The sequence below is a fragment of the Drosophila biarmipes genome, chromosome 3R, assembly GCF_025231255.1.
Source record: "Drosophila biarmipes strain raj3 chromosome 3R, RU_DBia_V1.1, whole genome shotgun sequence".
In the NCBI taxonomy this organism is placed as follows: Eukaryota; Metazoa; Arthropoda; class Insecta; order Diptera; family Drosophilidae; genus Drosophila; species Drosophila biarmipes.
The window spans coordinates 32,795,878-32,814,971 of record NC_066616.1 but is presented as its reverse complement, the minus strand read 5'-3'; the positions used below and the strand labels follow the sequence as shown (position 1 = coordinate 32,814,971).

Genomic DNA, 19,094 nt, shown 5'->3' with positions numbered 1-19,094 from the left:
CAGGTAAATAACGAGAAAAATACCTACAGGGGTACATAACGAGAAGGCCTTTCCAAGGCCATAACTTAGACTTCCCATCCTGGCTACGACATCATATAAAATTTGACTTGAAGACTCTTTGTGTCCTTAATTTTTTACTGCATACTCTTAGGCACCTTTAATGGTGACTTCAAAACACCAGTGACTTATGCTTTTTCTTATTTCCACCCAGCTTTTTCCTGTCACCAAGCCACTAAACCAGTCCATGAAATATGTGTAGCACCAGATTGTAGCCCGAATCTGGAGCAAGATAATCCTTGTCCAGTATGCTGGACTGGTGTCATTTTTCCTGCTGGCAATCAATAAAGCAGCGCTCCAACAACTATGCCAAAAATGACCCAGTTTGGCGGTCCTCGGAGCCACAGACCCTCGGCAAGGACATCGATGCAGCTGCCAAGTGAAACCATTTTTCCTTCTGCCTCCTGTCTTCCCTCGTTTTAAACTCCCCTGGCACGACAGCTATGCGGTATGGGTTGGAAAACAAGTGAGACTGGTCGAGATTGGTCTTGATTGGTTCTCGCTTTTTTGCCACTGCTCATTTTTCTTCTTTTGAAAAGGGTTGAGCTACGGCCCCGCAGCAGGGAGAAATTATGATTCGACCCGCATTGCAAGCCATTGAGTTCTACTCACAAAACACGTATCTGCAGGAGGTCCAACCACTTGGGGGATTCGATTCAGCTGCCATTGGAAACGCCTCGAATTCGTGGCGAAACCGAGACACACTTAAAAACTGCTGCATACTTTGAGGCGCACTGAAGCGTTGGATTGCCAAGGGTCCTGGCTGGGATCCTGGACGTCCTGGCCGGCTGCTTCGACCTGTTTGCATGCATAATTTGCCCCTCCACTCAGATATGCATATGCAAAGAGGACCCTGCACATATGTCTGCATATTCCGCATGTGTGTTTGTGAAAAGTGGAAAGCTTTCTCGTTGCTTATTCATGTTTCCTTTCTTTTTTGATTTCCCCAAACGCTGTCAGCGCTTGACTCCCAGGACTCTCTGCTAATTTGCGCTTTAATAAATTGCATTTGAATTTTGTGCACAATGAGTCCCCGTTTTTCTCCAGTCGGGGGCGTGACCAAGCGCCCCCTGGTTACTTGATTAGAATATGTGTGCCACGAAAATATTTGCAAAAAACAAACAATTTTCCACAGTAGCCATGTTTTTATCGACTTTTTCGGGCAACGCTTTCCAGCTCTCGTGCTAAAATAAATTGAATTTCCAGCGTTCAGACTTTATTTAATTAGGAGCGCATGAAAATGTCAATTGTCTTTAAAATGTTTTTCGAAAAATGCTGGACAAAAGAGTAATGTCTTATACGCTGTTTATTTCTTATTTTATACTGAGTATCACTTCGTTTATTTCTATTTTATGTTGCTCATTTGGGAACTTTTCTTTAAAATTCGCTTAAGGGTCAATCTTCCACATATTTGTCATGAAAATGTGAGCTCACAAAGGGATTTTCCATTTCAAATTAAGCATTGCAATAATAAATTTTATTTGGTGTTTGCTTCTCCCCAGAATTCTTGTTTTCTTTGATTTAGGGCAAATGTTTCGGTTGACTTTTTAAATATTTGCCACGAAAAGTGGTCTTTCTCAGAAACAATGTATTTTCCCTGCAGCTTGCTGAATTTTGAACATTTTAGTGGTGTGTGCGTGTGTGTACTGGAGGGTGTGTGAAGGCGAACAAGTTATGATTTATGCATGTGGGTCATTGCTGTCAACACAAAGTGAAATAAGGCAAACATATTGCCAGCGCCCTGGAACAATAACAGGGCACAAAGACCGGATGCTGGGGGTGGGGAGGAGAGCCTTCGGATTTCATGCCTCAATAGGCACGAAAATACGAACACAAACATGGAGCGCCTCCGCCCTCGGCCGAAAAGTATTTAAACTTATGCAACATTTCCAAGAAGACCATCGAATATTTATGCGAGAATGATTTATGAATACAACAAACCTAAGGGGACTGGCAACCTAGCAAATGCGGTTGCTGCCTTCTGCCCGTTTCGAAATATTAATTGAATGCGGTGGAAAAATACACTCCGGCCACTCTGCCGAGCCTTTGAGTTTTTGCCACAAATCAAAATCGAAAAGCTCCAAGTGCCAACGGGCGTATGCGCAATTTCCATGGACACAAAACCAGAGCATACTTTCGAGCGCTCCGTCAGCTGTCAACAGAAATGAAGGCAGAAACAAATCAATGGTTTATCACTGGTTTATTTGCTTTCAGGCGTTGACATCAATTTATTTCGACTATGGTCTGTGGCATCTCCTTTTATTATTCTCTCTTGAATTTTTGAGGATAAAGCTGTCGAGTGAAGTGGAAATGCGAGCAAATTGCCCTGGAATTTAATAGGATAGAGTTGCATTCGAGATTACAAAAACAAACAAGTGTAAGAAAAGGGATATTTTTAAGTGACTTCAGGGTCTACAGTTGAAACCTCATTCTTGCCCCAATTTAGGCGAACAATGCGAAAACTTTCACCCCTTCCCCGGAGTTATCCAACATCAAAGTGGACGCAACTCATCGTTTCCTCCCCTTCGGCACAGACATTTTGATGGACTTTCCCCAGCACGTTTGCTCACTTTCCTGCCACGTTTGTAGCTGTGGCCCTTGTTGCGATTAGCATATTTTGCTTAGCTACTTAAAAATCGATTTATGCGCTGCCACAAAAAAGCATTGACAGGCAATTAAAGTCTCCCGGAGAAAGCTAATGAAATTTCTTGGCCTCGAAAAAATGAGACACTGAGTGAAGGGCACAGGCACAGGCACAAAGGCACAAGCACGCATCATCAACATTTTTCTTCTTTTATTCCAGCATTTTAAATATTTTTTAGCGCCTGCTCTCGTCCTTTGATCAGTGGCAGTAAAGAAATAGATTAAAAGTCCATGAAATTACTTTTGTGCCTCCCATATTGATGCCAATGCTGCGGGCCAAAGTGGAGCACTGAACCGAGGGCATCGTGAAATTTATTGCATCCCGAAAAGGGAGGGAAATTATAAACGAACATAAAAGTGATGGTAAACATTAAGCTAGGTGCTCTGCAGGAACAGACGCGGAGATACCTTTAAATTGCATTTTAAATAACCTAGACTTATTTTTTAAGAAGCTAAGGTATTCGGGACAAACTTTGGAGTTTTACATACCCTTTGCTACTCTAACCACTTAAATGAATACTTCTGGGACTTCTTTTTAAATGTCGCCGGGCCCTGACATCCAGACAGCTAGCACGGCCCTAGACGCGAGGCATAAATAATGCCATAGATAAAAAGCGAAGGTACGGAAAGTGCCAAATGGCGGGCTTAAATATTCAAAAGCGAACGCGAAGTGAATGATTCACCAGCCAGGGCGGCCAAGATATATGGCTCCAGCAGTTGCAGGTTAAATATTTACAAGCCACCGCTGGCGGAGATGCCACGACGCCATGTGCGCGGTGCTCCCTTATCGGACCAGTTATAAATTGGGCTTTAAGCAGCCCTACCTTTATGGCGGCCATAAAATATGATGGTCCCCGATAGCCAGATATCCCGATCCACCTTCCACCAGACATCCTGCCGCACTCGCCCACGTAATTGAATAGAGCACTCCCATAATGAAGTCGACTGACTACTGCCTGGCGCAGCAGCGGAATCTCGATGGGACCGCAGAGCCAGCCATCATCGGGAGCACTTGCCTTCGGGCCGGCGGAATGGGGAAATAGGTAAACTGGGTTTTCATTTTCGGCGGTAGCTGGAAAAATGCGTCTGCGGTTGGCAGCAGCGACCATTGGTCTGTGGATGTTTGCATCCACATCGACATCAGCATCCACATCAAATAGGCAAATACAGACAGTCGGGAATCCGAATAACATCCCTCGGGCGGCCACGGTCATAGGGTTATTCAATCTATTTGATGCCGAGCCAACCAGCCAGCCAGTCATCCTGGCCATAGTTAATTTGCACCCTGCTCGCTTTAATTGCCGGTCGAAAGGATTGGATTGGACTGGCAGACCAACCTACCAGACCGGCTTTGATTAGCTCTTAGATAAATTGCTTTTGGCGCTCACTGATTGCCAACAGGGCCACTTGCGGACCTATTAATGGGCGGGGATTATGAGTGCGAGGGGCAATCAGGCGGCTGACAGATCCTGGCCAAGTCGGAGGCAAACTAGAACGGCCACATCAATAATGCCGAACTCGACTTGATGGCCGCCGGAAAACACGTTTGGCCGGCCCTTGAGCTGGCCCATTAACGCCTGAGCTGGCCTCTTTTCTCGGCCTGCTCCTAGGACACTTGAACTTGGCTTAGGGGAGTTTACGCTTCATTGAGCCATGAGAATTCATTAATAAAAAATGGCAAAAACGGAAAGCAGCCCCGAGGCGGCCGGGGGAGGTAGGGAGCTGGCTTGGGGCGCGGTGGCAGGCGGATTTAACTATTCATGAGTGAAAGTCGCAGTCGCGCACACAAAAACAGGACAGGGAAAAGTGGAAATGATGGGCGGAAGGCATCAGGGTAAACACCATGAAAAGTAAGTGGAAGCCGAGGGCGGGTGGGGCATATCACAGATACTAAAAGGAATAATAAAATGTACCCTAAGAACCGAAACGGGTACTCGAAAAGTGTGGTAGGAAGTATATAAGATATAGTGTAAGGTATCATCCGTCATACATACGACTTTATGCCATCCTCCATCTGCATTTACCCTACCTAGAAGACACTCCAATATTGTATCCCCTCCAACGTTATCATAGTTAATGGACGCAAGCCGTAGGACCTTCACCCCACGTCAAGTGTGATTCAGCACTCCGATCGGACACACCCACAATATCCGACTGTCAAGGGCCTGGGAGCATTCAAACCAGAGCAGAAATTGGAAAAACATGTTCCGATGCCAAATGCAGATGGTTGGGGACTCATCAAAGACTGGGGCGGCAGACAGGCCGTGAAGAGCGGAAGCCTGTTTCGCCGGTTCCTGCGCGTTCGGCTGCGAACAGCGGGACAAAAGCCTTGTGCGGGGAGTAGGCCCCCAGATAAGGAGGGAAATGGAAAAGCTGCGCCTGCTGGTTGGCCGGATTTTGCCTAATTTCTGGCGCTGGGGGCGACATTTTAATTGAAATGTACGTGGCCCTAATCAACGGAACAAAAGCTGCACGGGGGAGAATGGCGAATGCTGGAATCCCATGGCCGCGCTCGCCTGCAGGCCACTGGCACAACACAAATTTCTGGGAAAAGGAAAACTCTACGACATGTTAACAGCAATCGGGAGCAGGGAAAGTCCAGAGAGCAGAGTCCAGAGACCAGGGACCAGATACCAGATACCAGACACCGGATAGCTTATTACGAAACGCTCTTGGCCAGGCAATCACAATAACAATTCCTGCACAAATGTGTGTGTACGGGCAATACTTGTTTGCAATTTCATGTAGATTAGAGCCGAGAAGGTTGCGTCCATCTCGGCTGCCCTGCTCCCACATTGGGTTCATAAAATGTCATGACCATAAACCCTTTTTCAGACAATTTAAGCCAAAGCAGCGTGAGGATTTGTTGGGTTTCGGCGGCCAAGGTTTACGAGCCAACTGGATTTAATTCTGCGACTGTGCGGCCACCGAAATGGCCACACAACTCGACTCAAATCGACTCGCCTTGACTTTTCCTCCCAGCACCGCACTTGCCCCAGTGCACTTTCATCTATCTTTGGCTTATTTATTTGCCATTATTTGACATTTTCGAGCGACAGCAACTTGCGCAGGACCCTCGTTGCCAGAGGAACCGGTTACTAGTTCAGTTACCCAGTTAGTGCCAACTGATAACTGGGCAAACTCAATTACGCGACTTTTTGTTTCAGTTGCCGCACTTCCTGCGTCCCCCGAGTTTTGAATGTCGCATGAAAACTTAATTGGCAACAAAAACAAACTGACCGGAGGGGAACTTTAGCTCAGCGTACTAGGTTATTTCCCTGGAACTTGGATTTTAAGCGCGAAACACTAATCAGATAACCCCACGTACGTCAAAGAAATAACTTTCCGTTGAATACGTCGCGTTGTTTTGGTGAAAACATTTGAAATTCACAACCCAAACAAGGAAAAACCCGCAGAGCAGCGTAATAATTAAACGATAACAATTACAATAACAATGAGCAGCTCGTTCAAAAGCCAAACAAGCCGCAGAAATTGTTGTGCGCATAATTCTCAACTATTTAGTTAAATGATGAATTTTCGCATGAATTATTTCCGGTGGCACTAAGCTAATTAGCATTTGCGAATTCCGAGCAGAAATTACAGCGCCAACTAATGGCCGTGCAAATTGGTTTGGTATTTCGCCACCGCTTGGGTTATTTTCCCCAGCACCCGATTGACGCCATTTTGGCCAAATTTGTTGCACTCATTATTCGCACCATGCACTGCCACGCCCAAGAGCCGGGTCATCGAGGGCAGAGCCCCTAATTGGCCGAGGGCTAACATAGTCGCATAAATCTGGTTAACGAGGATGGCCAGAACCCCTCGAAAATCAATACAATCGGGGATAGCAGCAGGGAAAATTTCAGAGGAATTTCTGAACGCGCTCTGGGAAAGACTTATAAAGTTAAAACGTGAGAAGTAAAAGTATAAGACTTAATCGCAATCTTGAAACATTACATTTTTCACTTTCAACCTAACATTATTGAATGATTCGTTTATCTGTGTGTCTAAAGCAACAGCCACAAACTTTTGCTGGCCACAATGACAGCCATTACCGATGCAAAACAATAGCCGAAAATGGTTTCTATTTAAATATTTTATTCAAGCGTTTTTCCGTTCCCCTTGCCTTCCGACACCAGCCATATTCTATTATTATTTATGCAAAGGCAGAAGCTCTTTCGACTGCAACTGCAACTAATGCATTGTGGACTGCAAACAACACGAAAACTTTGTAAAACTACTCTGCAATTAATAATCCAAATCCATTAAATGAAACGAAAAAGCCGAGTTTGTGAAACAATTTTTGCTAGCCAAGAGAACCTCTTTTTGCCCCACCGTTATTAAAAGAACTCAGCAATAAATAAAACTAAGTAAATAAGGGGTATTTTTCAGTATCAAAGAAAATCTATTTTGTTTTCGAATACAAATAGAACAAGTGCCGGCAACTTTGCAACTTCTCTAAAAGGATTTCGCTCCGTGAGGCGGATGAAAATATTCCGCCTTTTGAGCAGCCCTCTTTCATTAGAAGTTCGCCTTTGTCAACACAACAATTAGCTGCAATTAAAGTTGGGCAACAAACTTTTGGCCAGTGACAAAACCAGGCCGGGGCACTCTGCCAGTTGGCCAAGAGCAGGGGCGGGTCAGCACACATTCGGCTGGGAATGGCGAATGGCGAATATGTGCCTTCCAGCTGCTAATCAGCACACAAAAAAGAGCACTTCATGTCCGGCTTACCGAGCAGACCAAGTGAGCCAGAAGTATGAGGAGGTTGCTCAGATCTGAGAAATCTCGCTAGAATTTAATTTGAGCCGGAGCTGAGCTGAATCTGAAGTTGAAGTTGAGCTGGAGCTGGCAGTTGGCAGTAGAATGAAATAAATTGCACAGAATGCTGAATGCACACGAGTGGCGTAATATTTATGCAGCGGAAGCTGCGCTGCTCCAGAGATGCTTGGCTGCATTTCAATGGCGAGTGTGTGCAAACACCCTCCCGAAATCGCACACACAAATATGTGTGTGCACCGTCTGCACCCTAGCTGGAAAATAAGGGAAGAACTCTTGCAAATGAACACAAAAATGGGGGAAAAATTCGAATAAATTAAAAGCCCGGTATGCGAATAGTGTGTGCCCCGCAAGTGGGTTGCGAGCACTCCGCAGGACCTTTTGAGCTCGAGATCTTCGGATTTGGGTCCTCGATGGCATGCCCTCCGAGTACCTAGTACATGAAAATAAGGAAACAACAACGGGTGAGCAGAATCTTTTGTGTGCAGCACAAAGGGAGCGAAAGCAGCAAAAACCAAAGGCAGACGGAGCCGAGGGCAAGCACTGGCCGGGATAAGGACCAGCAACAGGACCCCAACTGCTCCTGAGCTGAATTTGCTCGCTTTTTCGGCGGGAGTTGCAACTTAAATATTCCAGCGACGCCTCGCCGGCGAAGTCATTGGCCTTTCTGGCTCTTCTTGGAGGACCGGGAGCGAAAGCCAGAGGCTGGGCAGCTCATTAGACTCGGGCCATCAGCGATTGACAACGCGGTTGTGCAACCCGCAGACAGGTATAGCCCCACATCATATGGTAATCATGTGATAATTCCTTTTGTCATTTGCATTCGCCGCTGAGTCATACGCGCTCGGCCTATTGAGAAACACAATTAGAAGTCCGCGGCAACAAAGTGCCAGGCGCAAATGCTCGGTAACAGCAGCCGAGGAACACAAAACCCAGCACTTGAAAGCGCAATAGGCTGTGGGCTCGCTAATTTGCATGGTGCGAAAATTGTCGAGGCACGACAATCGCAATTGGGCCATAGGCAATCAAAGTCAAACATCCATATAGATACAGCCAGATTTCCGCGGAGTGGGTGTGCAAACGGAGGTGCGACTTTCTCGTGAGTCACTCGGCTGAGCGCGCGTTTATCTGGAGGTGTTATGTGGATCAAGGACGGATCGAGCGAGAAACTGGGCCAAAATCGGCTGATTGTCTCGGTTGGTTGTCTTTCTGTGATAAACAATTCATTACCTTTTCCAATCCTCAAAACAAGCTATTTAGTCCCTTTCCGGTATTTTTTGGTATTTTAGTATTTTATCCTAAACACCCTCTGGAAACTCATTTCTTTTTGACCCAGAATGACTCAGAACTCTGAACCGACAATCAAACACATAGTCCAAGCAATCGCTTTCGCTCCTTGCGGCCTCCTTGATCTTAGCCTCCCCAAATATTTATGCTTCTGACAGCCATACGCGCATGACGCTGACTGTCCGCTCTCCGCATTCGATCGCCGCAATATGGCACTGGAATTTGTATATGTTTATTGTTATTGTTGCCGCTTTGAACAGATCCATTCATTCGTGATAGCCGCCATACATTCCAGACGACTCCGCGTCAAGCCTTCCATTCATGCGGACGGCCGGGGGCGGGCCTGGGGCGGAGGCTCGGCGATTCTGTATTCTGAATTCCGAACTCTGTATCTCTGTTTCTGTATTCTAATAAGGGACCTTGGGCGGTTGGGAAACAACTGGGGAACGAGAACAGCCACACCGCGACGGATCCCGATGGTGCTGACGATGATAGGGGCCCGGGTCCGCTGGCAAAGTCGCCTTTTCGCTGGGATTTTCTCAGCCGACTTGTTTTCTATTACAAATTAATGAGCGTAATTACATTAAAACGTAAACACGGCCGTGTAAACCGCGGCAAAACAAAAAATAATGGGCGCCATAAATATTCGCTGGTGTTTTAATTATTAACTTTGGCAATGTAATTGAAAATGTTGCTGGCCGCCCGGCGACCTGCTATGAATAATTAGATATTTGCAAAAATATGTATTTCATGGCTCTGGGCTATTATTGTAAGTGGATTTAAGCAAATGTTATTTTTAGCAGCGAACGACGAAATAAAAAGAGTAATTTACAGGTGTATTGGCACCCCAAGCAGGCGGGTTTCTTTATCACTGCGATTACTATTTGGTGCAACCCAGTTCTCTTTATATAGAGCACAATCAAGCCGATCATCTGGTCTTGAACCTGACAACTTATCTGACGATTTGCCTGGCCAGGCAATAAATGCCAGCCCACACGGCGACCATAATGGCCAAGGCCCGCGTTTTGACCAAGTCCGCGGCCCGGCTTTTGCCACTCGGCCGCATAAAAGCGGGCGAAATAAGGCCACCTGTGTCTACTCTTTCTGCCGCCCCGTGTGTGTCTGTCAAACTTCATTTGAATACTATGACGACGTATTATTGACACTGTGTACATGTTTTAATTTGGCACTTGCCGCCGGCCCCGTCTGGCCCCGCCTCCCCCATTAATTCAAGGGGGACAGAAATACAGAAATAAATAAATAAAAATAAAAGCGGTTTGTGCTTGACGTCACAGTGACGTCATTTGGAATTATCGACAGCATACACAATGCATAAACACTCGTTTAATCATTCTGTTCCGAAGTGTCTGAGCAAGTCCAAGCGCCGCCCTGTCAGAAACAGGTTCTTATCCGCCTTCCCAAGCTCCCACGTGAGTGGCCCTCCATGGGACTTGGGCTCGGGCCATTAAAAGTGATTTTTGGTGCTCGACTCGCCTCGCTATTCAAAATATGAAAATCAGCAACATTCTCGCAAGTCAAGAATCATCAGCTCTCACACATTACGCCCTATTTACCCCAATATTAGAATTCAACAATCGAAAGATTCAATCTCTCGGATTGCCAAGCTGGATTCCACTGAAAATGGCAATCTATTGATTGCATTTGCATCTGCAACTGACTATTTGCGCTTGCTGCTGCACAGATACTTCGTGCTTTTGTTCATTTCAAAGAAATACAAGTATTTATCGAGTGTAAATACTAAGAGCGTTCGCTTTAAATATTCTTAAATCACTTTTTACTGCTGGCTCTCGGCCGGGGATGCGTGTTTACATTTCATTCGAGTTCGCAGAGCTCTTGATTTAGTTTTATTTCTGGCATTTGCATTAATTGCTAGCGACGGCCGGCGCTTTAATTGATTTTTCAACACGGAGTGCATGCGATTTTAGTGAAAAACTTGAGGCACTTTATTTTCGAATCGGTTTCGAATCCGGCCGTCGGCCCATGCGCTCGTTTTTGCCTACTTATTATTATTATTTTTGCGCATTATTACTATTATTATTTTTTGGCACAAGGCTGGCGATTGCGTAAAAAGCTGGTCGCTGCTTTTGCTGCTGTTGCTGCGGTTTCATGAATGGCTGCTCGCCGGTCAAGTCGCTGGGACCCGCGGCTCTTTCGCCGCGTAATGCATAAACAAATAGTCGAGCGTGTCGTAATTGCAGCCGCTGTAGATACATAGACGCGGAGATACAGATACAGATACAGAAAGGCAAACAAAGCACACGTCCGATTCGTGTGAGTCCCGCCGTCTCCTAATCGAACGGCAAACCAATCAGAAATCGATCGTCTTTCTGCCCGCTGTTTTTCTAAATTTTACATGCCCTCGCTAACGAATTTATCAATCAACGAGCAGCGGTGGTTGTGCTTTTCCTATGTTTTGGACTTGAGGCACACGCCATCATAAATGCAATGGCAGCACGTAAACCGATTGTCCATCAGGGCGGATCGAAATTTCCATTTCAATTTCCATTTCCCCTAATGACACAAAGTTCCCAGCGTCCGTTCTAAAATCGATACACTCAAGGCTGTGCTGCTGCCGCTCGAATGCCGTCGCAAAAGTTATTGAATCCCAAATGGCAAAAGGCAGGGAGCATTTCGGTGTAATTAAGCCCAGTGTTTACAGGGCGACTTAAAGTCGCTCGACTGCCTGCCTTTGATCTCATTTCGTGTCGCATTGAGAGCTACCCGAGCCCATGACCGCCTTTAATTATAAATTAAACATTATGGTGCATCGTTCGCACCGAGGCTGCTCTCGAAATCCGACCTGGGGGAGGCCAATCGTCGGTCGGTCCAAGGAAGACCTGGCCGTTGAGCAAATGTCAGGTCCAGGTCACCGGACCTGGCCAAGCGGCCCAGCCGAGGCCGAGAGCTAAACCAACACAGCAGATGACGCCAGTGCTCGGGGACTCGGAGTGGAGAACTGACCAGGTGCTCTGACATCTGTGCTGGCAGGCAGGGTGAAGAGTAGCCAGAGGAGGTCTTTTAGGGAGAAACCAAGCTAATCAATCACTATATCCACCCAATTCTAGAGAGTCCCACGATTCTGGTTTTATAACAGATGTAAATGAGCTATAAGTCGAGATATTATAGATGATCATGCTTTAAAAAGCTTTGGAGAGCTAACTACTGATCTAAGACGGGGAGTACATAGAAGTAACTAGAGATTTCATTGGCAGAAATGTGTCCACATCCAAGGGAATCGATATTGTCTTAAATCCCCGAGGAAATCCCCAGATATTTATGGCACCTCCGACCTTGACTGCCAGTGGAGGGAACTGGAAGTTGGCTAAAATAAAGCCAAGTTCCCAGGCGGCTCTGGGCAGGCGGCAGCGATGACGAACGACGAGGGCACTCAGCCGAGTTGAGTCGGGCTGAGCTGCGTTGACATGCATATGCATAAATTTGAAAATGCTTATTTACCCGAGTCGGCGGACGAATAAAAATGGAACTCGTAACTGAGTCAATATTTGCCCAAAGTTTTCCCACTCTCCGCCGCGAAGGACCAACACCCACGTTTATTGTTGGTCTTTGTGTTCCTGGGCTTTTGCTAACCGAAATAACTGCAAGTTGGCCAAGGGACAATGATGACGTGTTCGCGCAATCAAGGGACGTTTTGTGGGCTACTGGCTTTATAAGCTACATGCCTTGTTTTAGGAACAGTTCTTATTCCCCTTTGATAAATTTGTTTTCATCAAATGATTTGTTGATCGAACTCTTTTCTTTAGCAAATCTCTTGCTTAACACACGTCTTTAATTGACCAAATATATTTTATTCTAAACCTAAACTTCATAAACCTGTGGTCACACGGGGCCAAAGCCAGTGTATCTATGTATATAAATTCTTTGATTTACCTCACACCCTTAGGTAATTGATTGAAATCGTTAGCCTGAGTAATTGCAGGGCATTCGGCAGTCGACACCTCGGCGTTCCCCTCGAATCTGCGGCATTCCTGAGTGTGTACCTGTGTGTCGATTCGGCTAATGCAAATGCTCAATCATTTCGCGCCGTCGGGCATTCTGCTCCTAATTTGATGTACGACAAATGTGCCAAAAGTTGTCAGACGCGCGAGAAACAAAGAGGAAGGACGCGAAGGCGGACTCCCAGGTAGCCGGGCGAGAAATGCAGGGGAGTATCTGAGTAAGCGAGTATCTGCGTATCTGACGACCATCGGTGTTGTGTCAGAATTTATGAGCTCATAAACATTTCGGGCGAACTCGTCGTGACGTCGCCGTTTCCTCCTGTCCTGCACAGGACCTTGGCCAAGTGGGAAATGGGACAGGATGCATTGTAAATGCCCGATGGCAAATGCCAGCTGCGGGCTGGAAACACTCCGGAATGGGCCCGGAAACTTTCTTTGTCACTTCGAGTGCCCATAAACTTGGCAAGTGCAGTGGAAACAGCAGAGCGACGGCGGCGCAGAAAGCGGGTGACGCAAAAATAACAAACTACATTTGAAGTGCAGCAGAAACTTTGCGCTCCTCCCTGGGAGCGGCAAAAAATATGTTGCTAACAAGTTTGCTTTTTGTTGCTAATCGCCTGGCCCGCCGCCACGCCCCCAGCCCCATTCGGTGGGCGTCGCTGGCAAATTACCTAGGCAAAAGTTGCCTATACACACACAGTGTGCGAGCCCAAGGACCAACAAAGCCGCCTGTTGTTGCACAGAACAAATGTTGTGCCCCTGCTTGCAGCAAATGTCAACGTTGTAACAAAAGGCACACAACTTTGCAAACGTGGGGCTACGAGCACAAATGCTTAAAAATTTATAACAATAAATAACGAGTTAAATGCAGCACACTCGAAGGGGTCCGAACAGCCTTCAGATGGGACGAAAAATTAAGAGGATTACTTGCTTTTTATAACCATTAAATTTTGTATTATGGTTATGGAAGTTCTTGTTTCTGCAACCCATAAATCCCCAGAAATACTTCGCATATCCAAAACCGAAGGCCAAAATGACTCGGGATGATATGTATTCCCCTAAGACAATCCTTACAACAGCCCAAATGTGCACTGTAGACTTATTATTAGGACGTTGATAGGTGCAATCTTAACGCCTTATCGGCGAAACCGCTCAATCAGCTGTGGAATTATACCGAAAGCTATTATTAAGTGTATTTGCGTAGTGAAATTCGCCTGGTATTTCTGGTTATCAAGCACGGACTTCTTGGGCCAGAGTGCAAACAACTGATAGACCCCTCGGGAAGTAAGCCACTCTAAGCATCGGGTGAGTAACGCCCAGTGATTCTCCCTGTAAAGTGAATGAAAAATGATTTGTGTTCCCGGGACAGATATAAATTCAATAAAGAGCGCGATTGGCCCCGAAAAAACAAGCTCATCCGACGTCAGAGAGCACTTAACGATAGCGGTTCGGCGAAGCGATGCCAGTTAGGAATTTCTTTGGGAGCAAATTGCAACCGGACCGCCGCTGAATGAATGCCAATTCATTTGAATGAGCGTCGTCGTCAATCAAATGCCTCTGGGAACGCGGCTTCTGTACGGTCGATCTATGACACAACCTACGGCGGAGCGCGAGTAGAGTCTTATCAATTGGCCAGATAAAGTGGCTCGAATTCCGCAGAATTGTAAACTCACCTTTGGCTGCTCGACGTGGAAGTGACCGACTTGCCGGCGGCCGGCTGGGCAGCTGAAAGTGAGTAATGCCATTATGAATTAGCAACTGCACAGTGAGTGCGTGGGGTTAGCGTGAATCGGGGTTCAGGTACGATGCTTTACGGCCTTATGGCCGAGCCAGCGGACCACCCAGGATTGGGTTCGAGCAGGGTTCCTGGAAGCCAGGCACCCTCCGATTGCTCCCTCCCCTCGGCCGCATTATGGTTAATGAATTCCACACGTCTGGCGGGCCCTCGAATTGGGCTCCATCGCATTCGGTCGCCACTCGGGCGAAAAATCCTGTTCTGCGGTCCAGTTTTTGCATAAAAATGCGGCAATACCCTTTTGGCCGGCCAGTCATAATCAATTTGTTACGATCTGACTCCGCGAAAGATCTTGGCTGGCGGAGAAAATCAATGATTTTATAAAGTTAGCCGCAGCCTTTGCGAAAATGCCTCTTCAAAAACTGGTTTGGCAAAGTTCAAGGCCTTAACCCATATGTTATTTTAATTATATATAAATTAGCTTGCTTAAAACAGCTGAAAGCCGCTTCCTCCTTGGCTTAGATCCCGTGTAAACACTGCGGAAAATTTTACAAAAGTGCTTCTGACAGCTAAATAGTTTTTCTTTATTTTAGATTTATCAAAAGAACTAATCACGCGTTTTTGACTAAACAGTTGTTGTTGACGGTTGGATACTTTTGCACAGTCACTTTAAATGATTTTAAATGGAAGTTCACATAGAAGGGTGTGCTTGGCTGCGACTACTGTTGATCAGCTTCGTTCGGCTCCTGCTACGCCCTTTTCGCTTCATTTGGCCAAGAAGTCGCTGTTGCCAAGTCGCCCAGCTTGGCCGAGACAAAGTCAAGGTGTTGGCCACGTTGCGCTGCCTTTTGGTTATTGGTTTGCTTGGCTTTGCCTGCCTGTTGGTTTAAAGGCGAGGGTCAATGCACAAGTGATTGGTTTTTGAGTGCAGGAGACGCCGACAACGATTCACCTTTTTCTCCCTGCTGTTTTGGGCTGCGAAGTTTCAATGACACTTTGCATAATTTTTTGGAATGCTGCCTCGTCGGGTGACGGATCATGATATCCCATTTGTGTGTTGACAGAGGCAGACCCCCGAAAAATCCAATTTCTAAACCCACCTCAAATGCGCCGGCAAACAATGCTGGACAGAGGCGGAAAAGCCATAAAAGCAGAGCTCCCCGTAAAATGGCAAAGTTTAAAGGTTGAAGCGACAAAGTGGTAATAACACTCAGTCAAAGCTAGGTGAAAAGGGACTAGGGTTTGTCTTTAATCAAAACTGAAAACTGAAAAATAAAGAGACAACAAAAGCGTCGAGGCGGCATAAGCCGAACAATTTTGGGCCCAGGAAGGGACGGGAAAAAATGTCAAAGAAAACTTTTTGTTGTCTATGTGTACTTTACGAGTTGTTTTTTATTTCGTGGGGGAGGGGCAGTGGTTATTTCGGGGGCGGCTGAGAATGTAAAACGTTTTTCGGCAGACAAGAGCAAATAACGCAGCCCCTAGCCAAATTTTCCGGGAAAAGCGGAGCCGGGGAGGCGGCAAATCTACTCGAGGGAAGCTCCTCGGAACGAAAGTTTATCAAGGTCATTACAGCAGGTTGGCTTCTGTTTGCTCCATCAGTCCGCCGCCGCCCACCTGTCACTCCCGTCTCCCGTCTCGTTGATTAGCACCAAGAATTTCTGTTTCTTCTTATCAAATCGTCGGCAGACTGGGCAGGTGCGTCGGTTCGGTTCAGGTGTTCGCCCGGAATGCGTTCCGCCCCCATCGAAAGAGGATGGCGGGATGGTAAGCTCTTGGAAAAGATGAGAAGCACGGAGGAGGGGCCATTAGGAACCAATCCTGGCCCGCTGAGATGGGGGAATGGCTCATCGAATTTGGCAGGTGGATTGGATATGGATTGAAAGTGTGGCAATTACCCTGGCAAACCAAGGCCTGAGGGTCTTAGAAAACCTTTTACAATGACAAATTAGGTTTGAAAATGGTGTTGCTAGGATGCGATTTCAGTTAGGAAGTCGAACTATATTAAAGCGAATTAGGTTTGGCCATAAAGATAAAGAAAATGAACTATTAGGAGAAAATTGATAAGGCGAGTAATCAAAGCAGCATTGATCTTTCCACAAAATCCGTTAAAGGTTCTTCAGGGTTTTTTTCCCTTTTATCTGCTCGAAATTAAAGCGAAGGAACCATCATTAAATTGCTTTTCACTCGAAGTGATTCGATTAAATTTGCATGCCCCCCGAGACTTTCTTCGGCAACTAATAAGCCCGTAGTCCTCCGCCCATTTTCACTTGTCCCTCATCCCTCGCTCACTTTCCCAACATATCCCGCAAAACTTTTCTCACATTTCACTTCAACTTTTCCCACACGCACAGGGAACTCCAACTGCAAGTTCTAATTGAATTTAGTTTTATTAGGGAACATGAAAGGAAAACACAGGGCCTGGAAAAATGGAAACCTCTGGAGCGTTTTCAGTTTTCATCGGAGGAAAGGGTGAGGGAAATCTGGTTTCTTAGGGGCAAGGAAAATCCCCTGTTCTCAATCAGGGGTGGCAGGATTAATTAGATTGAACAAGGAGGGGACCTCGGCTCCTTTATAAAATTCAAAGCCACAAGAACAACAGGCACCGAAAGTTGGTAAGCCGATTTCGGCCAAAAACCAGCAAGTGAACAAAGGCGGCGACCACAAAAAATTGATTTAAGCTGATTTTCGGGGCATTTGTATTCCCTGTTTTCAGTTGCCTTTTTGTTCCAGGGCCCAACAATATTGACCAACGACCACGCCCACTTCGGCTGCGTGCGGGGGCGTGCGGGGCAATTAATATCAATTCCCGTTGGGCCATTAGCACGAGCCAAAAACATATTGGCTAACAAGTGTCAAAGTCGCGCCAAATTAGCGCAGAAGGCGATGATGATGGCATGTGGGCGTGGTCGGGATTGCGATTGGGATTGGAGACATCCAGGGGATGGGTTCAGGTCCTGGCGATGATGTCCTGCCAGGGGAAGAGCAGCATGTGGCCAACCCTGCGCCACGCACCAAATGGGCTTCGTTGTTTGGGTCCTGCCCTCATTGATAATAATATTCGATTGGGTTTTATTTGCCCATGGGGTTGGAACTGATGGTTTATTGTTGTCTGGTCTGGCCCGGCCTGGCCTGCGCCCAGGACACCCAGGACACCCAGGATACACATGTTCCTGCCAATTGCCTACGTCACCCTGCGGGAATGGGTTGCCATTCGAGGCGGGTCGAGTCGATAAACTGTGACGCAAGCCCTCGAAACGGCGAAACAATAGTTCCGACTTGACAGTTGAAAAGGGCACCACATGGGGTCCACATCACAGATATTGGACTTAACCATCTGCGGAGCAGAGTTCGAGTGCTTCCGCGAATGGCACATTGGCTCCAATCGTCCGCTGGAAAGCGGAAACGTTTATCAGCAAAACGTCCAGCTCGTCTTAATTATGCAGCCGGCGGTTCAGAAACCCTGGAGCAATCAGAGACACCCGGCTGCCGATGACGTCCCACAGAAAAATCAACTCGAATGCAGGGGCGATAAGGAAAATAAGGGAAACACATCGCAACATGGCGAGGGCCGTCCTTGAAAGTGTGGGGGGGGACTTTCGCTTTTGGGGAAAAACTATTTTTAACGACTCGCATTTGTCAGCTGCAAATGGAAGCGGGAATTTATTACCCCGGGAATGAATGGTGATTTATGGTGATTTCAAAATGGTTTCACTAATTGGTTCGAGTTCTTAGTTTGATGCTCGTGCTATAAATACTCGGATTTTTGAAGTGCAAGTACCGCAAATATGTTCCTATTAGATTTGGAATCCTGAGGAAATGAAATGGGTATGAGTGCACTTCTTGTCCAATTTAGGTTTTGGGATGGGTGAGTCATTGATTTAAATTAGTTGATCAAAATATGACTCAAAAAAACCCATTTCATAGCTATTTGATTGAAGGAAAAGCATTGACGGGCGTGACGAATAAATGTAATAGCTCTGAAAACTTAATGACATTACTAAAAACATGTTTTTAAAATGTGAAACATATGGTGACGACACTCGGGATTATTCACTATGTTTTCTAATATTTTTTGAGTGAGCAATAAAGTCTTAATGAAAGTTCCCGAATACGTAACAAAAGAAGGGGATTATTCGGGATATCTGTATGAATGGATACAATGAGCTGTGGTATGTGAGAAATCGGGGTTCTTTTTGTATGCTAACAAGTCCTACGGAATGTATGTGATCCCTCAATTCAAACGATAATTTCAATAACTTGTCGATTACTTATCGATCGACCCTCTGCAACGGTCCAAGGATAGGCGACAAAAAAAAGTGACAGTAAATAATGAGCTATAAATATTCATATTCTGCATTGTTTGTTTGTTTGCCTGAATGACTGAGTGTGTGTGTGCTTAAAGAGCGAGGAGAAAGAGGAACCAGCTGATAAGCGTTTCCGATTGCTTTCACTTTTTAATCGATGCACGGGCGGCACGCGGGCGGGGAAAAGGGATGCCGCGAGTCCTGCGGCATTAATGCAATTAATTAGACGCGAGAGACAAGGCCAACGTGTGTGTGAACTGCCGTTACATTAAGTGCTTAGGTGCAGCAGAGGGGGACAGCAAATGAGGT

General features: G+C 46.3%; 1 protein-coding gene across 1 annotated transcript in view; it reads right to left on the bottom strand.

Annotated features, from left to right (window-relative positions):
* Window positions 1-19,094, bottom strand: part of LOC108025266 (G protein-coupled receptor kinase 2) — a 49,843-nt gene that overhangs the window by 30,026 nt on the left and 723 nt on the right. The window lies entirely within an intron of this gene.